Source organism: Schistosoma haematobium, chromosome 1 (genome assembly GCF_000699445.3).
Source record: "Schistosoma haematobium chromosome 1, whole genome shotgun sequence".
NCBI classification, from domain to species: Eukaryota; Metazoa; Platyhelminthes; class Trematoda; order Strigeidida; family Schistosomatidae; genus Schistosoma; species Schistosoma haematobium.
In genome coordinates this window covers 67,673,477-67,687,054 of record NC_067196.1, presented here as the reverse complement: position 1 = coordinate 67,687,054, position 13,578 = coordinate 67,673,477, and the positions used below count along the sequence as shown (strand labels likewise).

Below are 13,578 nucleotides of genomic sequence, written 5' to 3'. Positions count from 1 at the left end.
TGCCAACTTGGTTCACTTATGGTGTAGGAGATATCCGTCTATCAACCAAAGGACGTGTTTACTGTGCAGCAGTTCGTTCCGTCCTACTTTATGGCAGTGAAACATGACTGATAAGAATAGAGGTTATTCGTAGGTTACTAGTATTCGACCATAGGTTTCTTTGAAATATTGCTCGTATATCCTGGGACCACCAAGTAAGTAACTCCATTGTTTGGAAACTGTACTAGGTAGGGATGGCAAATCAATTGATGAAGTAGTGAAACTTCATCAGTTGAGATGGCTGGGACACGTGTTACGTATGCCCAACCACCGACTGCCCCGAAGTGCAATGTTTTCTGGTGTAGGAGTAGGTTGGAAGAAAGGTAGGGGCGGCCAGACCAAAACATGGAATAAATCCATGAAGTCACTGACAAGTGAACTGAGCCATGTTGGTAGGTGTAGACTACCTGGTTGGGATCCGCGAGACGATAGCAACCGATGGTTAGAGAACTTGAATGACATGGCTCAAAATCATTGGCAATGGCTTAGGTGCATCCACTCTTTGTGTTCTCCCGAATTCTTCATGTCCCTTTTTTTCTCTTTCCAAATTTATTTCACTGGATTATACTCCTTGAATAGCATCTTCAAACCCTAATCTTTCCGATTACTGCTTATACTTTCACTACCTCTACCACTACGAGATTTGAATCGATAACTGCATCTCTGTGCTAATGTGGTAAGGAAACTCGAACTGATGTACGTACGTACGAAGTTCCACGTTATTACTGACTGACTAATTTGATTTTTACGAATATGAGTAATATATTTATAATATACCAATGCGTACGAATATCAAATTTTCTGACGTTTCGTGGCTCACTATAAGCCACTTTGATTTTTAGGATACATTTACCCCGTAATTCCCTATACAATGACTAGTCTCTGGTGTTAAAAGTAGTATAATTCTTTCCAAGATGAACACATACCTATTGATCTTGCGTGTACTGTGCTACGGTCAGAAGGAAGACTTTGGCGATTTGGCTTGTGACTGACAAAGCGGGTTAAGTCGACTGATGGAGTAAACAAGGATGCAGTTAGATAGATCCCAAATAGATCCATTCACATATGTACTAGGTTCTGTGTTGGTTATAAACAACTACAATCTACATTAGACTTACTCGTATTTATCAATCACTCATGAGTATTTTTACTTTTGAAAGTGAGTAGTAGCGCCAATACTAAGTGTGCTGGTTGTTTAGGAGTTTGGCAAGGTGTCACGTTTATTCTCATTAACGTCTTTATTTCTCTCAACTTTTGAGGACTCATGACTTGTGGTTAGAACAAGAGTTTTATTCTGGTCTTTTACAACTATGATGGACTCGGTTATTTGGGCATCATCTAAATGCAGGCTTCTCTCCCTTGAGGTTGGTTACCGTGCGGACATGACTGCCTACACTTGGAGTTCTTATTTTGATAGATTATACGCGTAAAGTCTGTATATTTACTTTCTTCGTGAGGAAGTGATATTTTGACTGATGAGCTTGATAATTTTCTGTTTATTAGATCTTACTAATTCTAGGCCGATTCAGAATCTGCTCACAGTCTTTCAGCGTGGAAAACGATGCTATTTTTCATTGAAATCATCTTTTTGAAAACAAATAGTAGGAGCAGTAGGTCCACACAAGCCTCTTATTGCCGAGGCATTACTAACAATGACCTTATGAAATATAACAGTAATGTATTTGGCCAAATGTACTTAGTGTTATGTATGGAGGTAGAAAACTAACTCGCTAAAAAAACGCTAACCAGAAAAAATTATTCAAACCTTTTTAACTCTGCCCTGGGAGTCAGAAGGTCTTCATTTAGAAGAGTTATGACGCCTCATGATGAAAGCTGAGTTCCTTCGGAAGTCACGAGACCGATGTCCCTTCTGAAAACCAGAGCAATCATTTATTTAGGTACATGGAATGCTCGTGCAATGTGGGAGACCGGGAGAGCCTTCCAAATTGCTGCAGAAATGAGGAGATACAACCTAGAGGTGCTTGGGATCACTGAAACACGTTGGACGCAAGTCAGACAACAACGACTAGCTTCAGGGGAGCTTCTGTTATACTCTGGCCATGATGAAGAAAATGCCCCACATACACAAGGAGGATGAGAATCTCATGGAACAAGGATGATCAAAGCCTCGTTCAAAACAAAGAAAGAGGGCATTTCAATGGACGTCATCCAATGCTATGCGCCTACCAACGACTACAATGAAGACGCTAAAGATCAATTCTACGATAAATTGTAGCCAATCGTCGAGAAGTGCCCAACAAAGGACCTGACCATCCTGATGGGAGATTTAAATGCCAAGGTTGGAATGGACAACACTGGATATGAAGACATCATGGGACGATATGGACTGGGAGAAAGGAACGAAAATGGTGAGAGATTTGCAAACCTATGTGCCTTCAATAAACTGGTCATAGGCGGTACTATATTCCCACATAAACGCATTCACAAAACCACATGGACTTCACCGGATCACACTACGCAAAACCAAATCGACCATATCTGCATCAACAAAAAGTCCAGGAGGACGGTGGAGGACGTGAGAACCAAGAGAGGAGCTGATATAGCGTCAGATCATTACTTGCTGGTCGTCAAGATGAAATTGAAACTCAAGATGCACTGGACAACGGGGCGGACAATATCACAAAGGTACAATACAGCTTTTCTTCGGGATACTGACAAACTCAACAAATTCAAGATAGCCCTCAGCAATAAGTTCCAGGCTTTTTATGATCTACTCAATGGAGAAGGAACTACTATGGAGAGCAACTGAAAGGGGATAAAAGAGGCAATCATTTCAACATGTCATGAGGTTCTGGGCCACAAGGAGCACCATCGCAAGGAATGGATCACTGTTGATACACTGGACAAGATTCAAGAAAGGGGGATCAAGAAGTCAGCAATCAATACCAGTCGAACAAGAGCAGAAAAAGCCAAGGCACAAGCTGAATACACAGAAGTAAACAAACAAGTGAAGAGGAGCATCAGAACTGACAAACGTAAATATGTGGAAGATTTAGCAATGACGGCGGAAAGGGTTGCAAGAGAAGGAAACATGAGACAACTGTATGACATAACAAAGAAACTCTCTGGAAATCGCCGCAAAGCAGAACGACCAGTGAAAAGCAAGGAAGGCGAGGTAATCACCAACATTAAAGAGCAACAAAACAAGTGGGTAGAACACTTCAAAGAACTCTTGAATCGACCAGCCCCACTGAACCCACCCAATATCGAAGCAGCACCCATGGACCTCCCAATCAATGTTGGCCCACCAACAATTGAAGAAATCAGCGTGGCCGTCAAACAAATGAAGAGTGGCAAAGCAGCAGGACCAGACAACATTCCAGCAGAGGCACTGAAAGCAGACGTAGCAGTAACTGCAAAGATACTCCATATTGTCTTCAATAAGATTTGGGATGAGGAAAAAGTATCAAAAGACTGGAAAGAAAGACTTCTGGTCAAAATACCAAAGAAAGGCGATCTCAGCAACTGTGATAACTACAGGGACACCATTCTTCTCTCAATACCAGGGAGAGTCTTCAACAGGGTATTGTTAAACAGGATGAAGGACTGCGTAGATGCCCAACTTCAAGACCAAAAGACAGGATTCCGTAAGGATAGATCGTGTACAGACCAAATCGCAACTCTACGGATCATTGTGGAACAATCAATTGAATGGAATTCATCGCCCTACATCAACTTCATTGACTACGAGAAAGCATTTGATAGCGTGGACAGAACAACACTATGGAAGCTTCTTTGATACTACGGCGTGCTTCAGAAGATAGTCAATATCATACGGAATTCCTATGATGGATTAAACTGCAAAATTGTTCATGGAGGACAATTGACAGACTCGTTCGAGGTAAAGACCGGTGTCAGGCAAGGTTGCTTACTCTCACCCTTTCTCTTTCTGGTGATCGACTGGATCATGAAGACGTCAACATCTGAAGGGAAGCACGGAATACAGTGGACATCTAGGATGCAGCTGGACGATCTAGACTTCGCAGATGATCTGGTTCTTCTATCGCACACGCAACAACAAATCCAGGAGAAGAAGACCAGTGTAGTAGCAGCCTCAGCAGCAGTAGGTCTCAATATACACAAAGGGAAAAGCAAGATTCTCCGATACAACACAGCATGCACCAATCCAACCACAATTGACGGAGAAGATTTGGAAGATGTAAAAACCTTTACATATTTGGGCAGCATCATTGGTGAACATGGTGGATCTGATGCAGATGTGAAGGCGCGGATCGGAAAAGCAAGAGCAGAATATTTACAACTCAAAGCAACTGTCAACCAACACCAAGGTCAGGATTTTCAATACAAATGTCAAGACAGTTCTACTGTATGGGGCGGAAACCTGGAGAACTACGAAAGCCATCATCCAGAAGATACAGGTGTTTATTGACAGTTGTCTACGCAAAATACTTCGGATCCGTTGGCCGAACACTATTAGCAACAACCTACTGTGGGAGAGAACAAACCAGATCCCAGTGGAAGAAGAAATCAGGAAGAAGCGCTGGAAGTGAATAGGACACACATTGAGGAAAGCACCCAACTGCATCACAAGACAAGCCCTCACTTGAAGTCCTCAAGGCCAAAGGAAAAGAGGAAGAACAAGGAACACATTACTCCGGGAAATGGATACAGACATGAGAAGAATGAACAAGAATTGGATAGAACTGGAAAGGAAGGCCCAGGACAAAGTGGGTTGGAGAATGCTGATCGGCGGCCTATGTTCCATTGTGAGTAACAGACATAAGTAAGTAAGCGGATAGAACCTGACCTGGAACACCTGAAGAATGTCAGTGGAGCATAAGTTCCGTATATATAGACTACTTAAATCTCTTCAAGGCACTCGACATTGTTACTCATTGAATTCTTTGTCGGAAACCGAAATGATTGAGCATCAGTGGCTATGTGACTTAAAAACGGGATTACCAAATGAAGAGGCTACAAGCAGTGGGAGCTTGCTTTATGTTTTCGTATTAATTTATGATGTTGAACCGAGTACAGCAAGTTTTCATATTCAGACCACTCTTTTTCTAATTACTTGCTAATGGTCTACTTAATAATCTCGACATTAAAACTGTACTACATAAGAACAAACTTAAGATTTGAAGAGAGATGAAAGTTACCATCGATGTCTACTCTTCAATAAGATGAGTAAAATAAATGACTGCGCCAACAGCAACTCTCATAACATCAGTTGATATTAAATTGTAAAAATGAACAACAATGGAGCATCGACCTTATACTTTCTGAGCGATTTCAGTATTGCTTTTAGATCCGTAAGAAAGGGCTTAAAAATGTCGTATTTGTTACGATAGATGTCCCTTTCTACTCATATTCTGCAGTCAATAAAGCACGCGGTCATGCGGTTTCTTATTAGGATTATAAGCAACCTGAACACTCAAGCTATTGAAAATGCTCAAATTTTACGGACCATTAAGACATTTAAGTACCAAACTACACTTACGTGAACATCGCTACAGCAGAACACGGAAGAGTGCTCACAGACATGTGTGAAAAACTTGTTATGGTTATGTCATAAAATCCACTTCTAGAATTGAAACAGACTGAAAATACCACTGATGTTTCCTGAAAAAAGGCTTTAAATTTTATCTATTTTACAAGGCACTGAGAGGAGACTAGTCGACGTGCTACTCTCGTATCACTCCTAGTGACAATTATTCCCCCATACTTTCAAATATCTCGAAGACTATAACAAGTTAAACTGCTCCGGAACTATAAAGCCTCTCCAGAAACCCTGGGAGACATACCAAAGAATAAGCTATTTGGTATTTCCGTTTAGCAGTTTGGAAGTTCTCAGTGCGGAACTATACAACCCGGCATCCCACTTTTGAGTCGACTTAAAAATGTCCCGAATAATATGCCATTTAATACCAAGTCAGAGTAACTGACTACGAACTTCTTTCTTTCCATATCGTTTAATCAAAAGATGGTTGATTATAACACTTTCATAAACTACTAGCCTTATTTCTGGCAAACAACCATTAAAAACGGTAAACACTAATGTGTACCATGTAAATTCGCATTTTAATAAGGCCTAGTGATGACGAAAAATTAACATAAGCTACAAAGTTCACAGTCTCACTTCGGACATCAGTCAGGTACAGCCCAAGACGAAACTGGCGCAAGAATCTTGATGTTTCAAATGTCAAACTGTTATTCAAAATATGTTTCACTATATCCAGAACGTATACAGTAATATTTATTTTAGCGAATCCTATTTTGTTTTAGCCAGAAAGATGTAGTATTCTACTATGTCAATAAAAAGTGAAAAGAAACGAACTTAGTACGAAAACTCTAATAGCAAGATTATAAATACCCTTAGATCTTGTTGTATAACTATCTTGAGTGTGTTTTAGTATCTTTCGAATATTCCCAAACATAGTGTATAGATGTTAGTAATAGCCTATAAACTACTTCAAGGACATTGGAGCCCCAGATCTACTAAAAGTATTCACCTAATTATACCATTACTTTTAGTTTCGGACTACGAGATTCTCGAGTTTTCACTAGGTAGTATTTCTTTAAAGAACTTTCCGTTATTGACATCCCCAGGATTTTAAATGACTCTCGGTTCAAGAATAGAGTTCATAGGAATCAGAACAGCTTTCAGAGAAATTCATACATGAATGAGCAACTGAGAAAGTTATCGCATAAGCGACATTGCTTGGCTGAAAACCACACAGTGAATAAGGATATTCGGATGTTTCGTCGTTGCACATTACGTTGAGAACAACTAAATTACTGAGACATCACTTTTAGGTTACCACCGGAAGCTCTACTTAAGCGCTAAGTCTCCAAGAAATGAGCATGATTAGGATTTCATGAAACAAACTTAGCGTCAACAAACTTAGTCATGAATCTTGTATCTCATATAGATGGTTTCTGGCCTCATTTTATTTAGTTCATCATAATCCTTTTAAACGAAAAATCATCACCTAGAGAGCCTCCTGGCACCATCGTCTCATAGTATATCTGTCAACGTTTGTTAGAGATTTGCAATGAACGGTCCGACGACTCATAATCCACTGTGCTATCTTAAGTGGAGCTTATCCCTTAATCTTTGTTCGAGGTAACCTAGGACCGAATCATGTAACTAGGTATTCTAACTTTTTGTCTGTATACAAAATAATAGCTATGGGTAGGTAATGTCGGTTAGGATACCATGGTATTAATTATGGACATGTTAGGTGGACACAATTATGTGCTGATTTTGGAATGAGATATCTGACTGACCATCTTACAGTTAAATGTATCAACTCTATTTCGTTGGCTGACTTGTGATCAGCTGTGTGGTTACTTCGGATACTTTATATGTGAGTCCTCCCAATACTCGATAGTTGTAATGCATGTCTATCTATCTGTAGGTCAATCACTTAATCATACTCCACCTCCATATTGATGTATAAATACTTGAGACACGCTGACTGTGTGACGTTCTAGACAGTCTGAATTTATTCCAGCACAACACATGTTGGATTATTCTAATACAGTTCTGGAGTTATTTTACTGACTTATAATTTGTGGATATTCTATTGCCATTGTTGTTTCTATTGTAATGCATTTGCTGGCGATGCTTGGTCACAGTATCGATATAAATCCAACGCATTACTAACAGGTCTGGCTAAAATTTTTCATCGACGTAACCCCGCGTACCCATTCGTTATCTGGTACTAATTCGTAACCAATTATTTTTGTCAGGGTGTGTCCAGAAAAGCTAAAGAGGCTAGTACCAGTGTCGAAGACCTACGGAACTACCTATTGAGTGGATCTAACTTCCGCTACAAGATGTCCTTATAATACGATTGCTATTTCATTCCAGTTGTGTCTGTTCAACCCAATTATACTATTTAATGTGCTAGTGAACTCAATCACTGAAATATGCATTCAAGAACATTCGCGTTCCAGATCCTAAATAATTCATTTGTCCTTGGTGATCACTTATAGAAGATAACGAATGCCACGAATACCTAAAAAAAGCCTAGGTCTGTCAGGGGACGTGGATGAGTGCATGTGTGCTCGGTACGACATAATAATGATCGTAATTTTAGTGTTGATTTACCTTTAAGGCTTGTCTATACACATATTTAACATACTCGAAGATATTTCAACCCCAACTATGCTGACCACCCAGCCTAATTTGCGTAGTTAGTGGTGTTATCATCCATTGTTAGATTTCCCAATAAAATGAAATTCCTATGTATGACAGTTCGTTGCATCGATGCAGCCCCAAGCACATTTAAATGTTGTTAATTTTCACCATCATCCGAAGGTCATGGCATCGTAAGGAAATACAAATACATAGTACCAGCAAGCGTTTTGTGTTAAAGAAGCTGAAGGTATTCGGAGTTTGACAACGCTTTAACCGGTAACGTTTTTTATAATCAAAGCATGTTAACCCAGTGAAATCAGAAGTCAGAAATGAAAAGCTTCGAAGATATAGTTGATAGGCTACTGATATGAGATGTGATTAATCCAAGCTCGTTAGTGGGCGTTGGGGATGTGTAGCACGTTGTATTCATTATTGGTCTGGTGTGAATGCATGCCTAAAGCAGTTTCAGGGTCCCCTACTGAATTTTTCATCTGGTTCAGCAACATTCTGTTGAAAAGTTTTTCTGCTACCGATGGTGGTATGGTGCCTGTGTAGTTCTCACACTTGCTGAGATCCCCCTTCCTTGGTGTCCCGATGAAATGTCCTTCTTTCAGGTATGTCTGTCTGTCTGTCTGTCCGTGTCTATCAGTATGTCGTCACTTGTTCCTCCTCCCAAATCCTCCTGAATGGAACATGGAACATGTTTGTGGTTATTTCTACGCATGACTTCAATGATTTAGTTGGTAAATTGTCAGGTTCGACTGCTTCTGCTGCTGTTGATGTTTTCCCACAGTTGATTTGTTTGATGACCGATCATCCTGATTTCTTCGATCGTCGGTGGAGTGACAGTTGTAGGAATGTGTGTATGTGTTGCCCCGATGTCCGTTGTGTTCATTGGAGCTGTTCTATTCAAGAGTTCGTCAACGTGTTCCACCCATCTGTTCCTGCCTTGTCTTGTTTGTCCTTAATCGGTCTCTCAGGTTTACTCTATTTCCCTGCTTGTTTCTTGGTTGCGCCATACGGTTTTCTGATATTTGCTTGTGTTACAGCTTTTTGCACTGTCGTTGTTAGGTGTTCCATGTATTTCTTCCTGTCGACTCTAATGCTCCTCTTCACTTGTTTGTTTGCTTCTGTTTATTCAGCTTGTGCCTTGACCTGCCTTCTTCTTCGACTGTTGTTAATTGCATTGTTTTTGTTCTTCTTTTCTTGAATCCAAGACAGGAGTTCCATAGAGATCCATTCCTCATGATACTGCTTGTTGTGGTGCAGCACTTCCTGACACATTGAAGTTGGCGTTACTTTGATCCCTTTCCAGTTGTTCTCCATAGTATTTTCTTCTTCTTCTTCTTCTTCTTTGATTAGATCCTGTAAGGCTTGGAAAATATTGTTGAGAGCTACCTAGAATTCGTTGAGTTTGTAGACCACTAATGTACATGAACTATGTCGAATGATTAGAGGCCTACTTGAGTTTTCCGTGATAAGTGTGACGAACCTGCTTACTTCGAAGTCACACTTTCGGTCATCATCTAACATGGATAACCCCTTTGACATATCAAAGTACGATGTCTGCTTTGAAGACCGTACAATACAAAGGACGTTATTAAGGAGATATATTGGTGGGAATGAGTACAGAGATGGCAAGACCACCACTGGGTGCTCCAGTCCATGACATACGATCAACCGATGCGTGCTCGTTGTTGTTGACCTTGAACGGGGTCGACAAATCCGTTCGATATCCAGTGACCTAAATGCCGGATAATTTGGCTAGGGCTTAGTGACACTTTACTGGCCCTAGAATACTAACCCGCCAGATTCAATGGCAGTTTGAATCGATACCATGCATATTGGGAGTGATCGCGCGCAGGAGATTTCCAAACGATTAATATAAATCCTCAGGGTATTGCCGAGCTGTAAATCAAGTGAATAAAAAGCGGCAATAATTGATAGGGAAACAGCGAGTATTATGTTAGCAGGACGTTGGTTGAATATAAAGCGATTAACCGTAGGTATAATAGAAAAAAACACAACGTTTCGAAGTTCTATCAAGTTGCGTTGAAACAGACAGATCTGGCAAGTGATTGGGGTCCTCAGATGAAAAACACTAATGATGCTAGTGATAGTATCATAAGTGTCTTGTCAATCAAAGCCGATGTTTATACTGCCATTGGTTTAAAGTTGAACGTCAGACAGTGTCGTTGACAGCTTCTCTTCTTAATTTTGGAATTCTAGTTACATCCATATTTAACAGACTAGCCGTAAGTATAGAAGTATAACCGTGAAAGAAAATCGTGATTTTGTTGTGCGAAGCTATTAATCAACTTGTAGTCAGAGTTTGAACAGTCTTTGACTGCTCTTACAGTCAGTAAAGGTCGAAGGCTACAAATCGACAGCAAAGGTGGCACGATGAAGTCTCTAAAAGACGATAAACGGTTAGCGTTCTCTGTTTTTTCGATAAGTGAAAAGAAAAATATCGAAAAGAACATGAGAAACCAAGAGTTTCACTTTGGACTCATGTCAATGATACCAGTGAAAAACACTATCAGTGCTGAGATAGGAGCGACAATGCCGTTTTCAGTATGCAGGAGATTCGTGCGACTGTGTAAACTGATGATTCGCGCGGATGATAATGTCATCAGACCACCAATTGAACTGGACAGGTTTTAAATCGTCGAGTAGTCGAACAGCCAATTGTTGTATGGAAATAATCTGTTAGATAATAGGTACGAGGAAGCAATACTTCATAAAATAAAGTACGATATCGAAGTTGAATAACTACAATAGTTCGAATTTGTTATAAATTCAAACTGGAATAACATCGTTCTTACGTATAATGACAGTTGCACTGAACGTTCGTTTATGTTCTATTAGCGTAATAGTTGGATGTGCCAATAAAAACATATCCGAAGACTATGGTGGGGTTCGTGGAGAACTTCAGTGTTCGTTTAGATATTTTCCAAACGCGTATTGCATGTAAATAGACCAAAGATGGAATTTAAATGGCTGTCGTGTAATGCGGGAGTCGAGCCACGATTTACCGTGACAAATAATAGCAAATACAAAATGGTAACGTGGCCACTTCCTAAAAGGCTGATACAAAGAGCTCATTACCTAGCGTTAAGCGACATATTACACACCACAAAGTGTCTAGTTAGGACATGGACTAAGATTGCTCGTGTACATGCAATATGTTTTACCGCAGTATGTCGACTTACGAGTCGGAAATTTACATGATTTCGACCAAAACTTGACTGCAGTGACAGAATATATAACTACTCTACGTGAAAGAAACTACAAAATGTTATTAGGCGTCATAAACACAGTCCGAAATAATCTAAAGCAATTGTGAAACTCGCTTGGGTTATTCTCGCTTCCAAGTAATGAAGATATGAAGTAAACGCTAGTTTGAATCTGGATTGCATGCGAGGTACTATTGATTAAATTCTTGAATTAACACAGCGTTGTAGACTGAATTTGTATAAGTAGAAAATTAATTGAAGCCAAATACGTAGCTTTGCCTGAAGAAAAATCTAGACGAGATCTAAGACTGCAGGAAATTTATAGTTCAAACTTACCGCAAATTTCTAGCTTTCAGATTCGCTATTTGGCCATGGAACTTGTAGTGGCATTGGACAACAGCCACACAATCCACAAAGCTGTGAACACGAGACTACTCAGAAAATAGATATTCAATATTTAACGCGGAGAAATACCTAACAATGGAGAAGGCGCGGAGAATGAATTGAATGGACTGGAGTCGATCGAGTGGCATGGCTCGGCCATGCAGGCGTGGTCTCTGCTGAATATTACCTTATATCTTTTATTCATATTAAATATATTGTTCTTTCTCTAGCCTAACCTTGTTCTTCATCATGTATTGGTAGTTGTTACGATACGGTGAGTTGGTGTAGTCGATGGTGTGACTTCCACGTAAGATCTTATAGATTAGGCAGTTATATCATGACAAATCTACAAATTTAGGATTAGGTCTATTATTAGAGCAGTACTAATATCATAGTAGACCATAATTCTACAAACTCAGCAATTGGAAATTAGGCAGGCAGTGGTCAAGTAAGTAAAAATTTCTTGTAGATAGTTTCTGACGGAAGATAGTTGATAGTGATTAGGCGGAAAGATGAATCTAAAATCAACAGTTCATCTTGTCTCAATTATACAAGTGTATAGATTGCAAACAGATATGCATTCGTGTTGCCTTGTGGCTGCATTACGAGTGGTTGATATTTTAACAGACAATTATACGGGAGCATTTACGTGCTGCTAACGCTTGTTAACGAACTGCGATAGCCGATTATAGTCGTTGTAACGAACGAACTGCTAATATTCGGTTTGAACGCAGGACTGAAGAACCCAAATTTATTAGACTGGACCAGACTACGTTCTTCTGTATAGTGTACGAAGCGTTCTCGAGATACTCGTATTAAATTTAATCAAAACACAAACTCTGTGCCCAACTTAAACTGTCCCAATTCAGGAAATCAGATAAATTATATCAAAAATACAAAATACCTCAAACGGCACAGTCTGTGCTATACAGTCAGAAGATTCTCTAACACAAAGTAGCGTGCTAACCAACAAAAGAAACAGTTAACACAAGAGAGTTCAATACATGAGAATCAATAAAAATATTCGGCGAGACTCTAATTTATGATCGACCTGTAGCGTGGCGTCGAGTTGAGATTAACTATGAACACCGCTACCAAGAAACACGTGCCAAGTTAATCGGAAGGCGAAGGTTGAACGTAACCAAAGAAACCCATAAAATCCCCGAGAAGCCAAATACCAGAAGGCAAGTAATGGACCAAGTCGAGTTATATTTTCTGGCGATCTCGTGGCATCGAAAGGATACCGAGATCGTGCCAGGATACAACCTTGGTAACAGAAGGTAATCGAATTCGCGCGAAGTTACAATCGAAGTGTAAGTATAAGAATGGAAGCACAAAATAGCTGTCATTAGCACAGTCAAACAAAAGCACATTAAAACAAGCACTGGTACAGTTGGTTATAATAATAATAATTGTTTTTATTAAACCAGTCGTGTTCTCGTGGTAAATGTGAGTCACTACAGACCTTTGAACGAATATTAAGGGACCGTAAGAAATATTAGCTAATCAACAGTCAGTATAGAGTAAAAATATGTTATACAAAACCAAGGGAATATAGTGGATACACTTCTTATATGTGGTTCAAAAACTTGTCAAGGTTAGAAAAAAGTTCATAGGTTCTAAAATCACCATGCATGCAGTAGAGGAAATCATCCATACGGCTACAGAATAGTCGGCCTCTGGAGTCATGATAAAGTCTCAAATACTCTTTCAGCCTCGACCACATAGTTTCAATGTTGTTTATGTGCACTCCGGTTGTTGAGTGCACAAAATGCTACTTGTGGATAACGA

General features: G+C 39.8%; 1 protein-coding gene across 1 annotated transcript in view; it reads right to left on the bottom strand.

Moving 5' to 3' along the window:
* MS3_00000894 (uncharacterized protein) overlaps positions 1-6,211 on the bottom strand; it is a 41,523-nt gene extending 35,312 nt beyond the window's left edge. The window contains exon 1 of the mRNA XM_051208477.1: positions 6,161-6,211. The gene's annotated coding sequence lies outside the window, so the exon portion shown is untranslated. The remainder of the gene's footprint in view (positions 1-6,160) is intronic.
* Between the last annotated feature and the right edge of the window lie 7,367 nt (positions 6,212-13,578).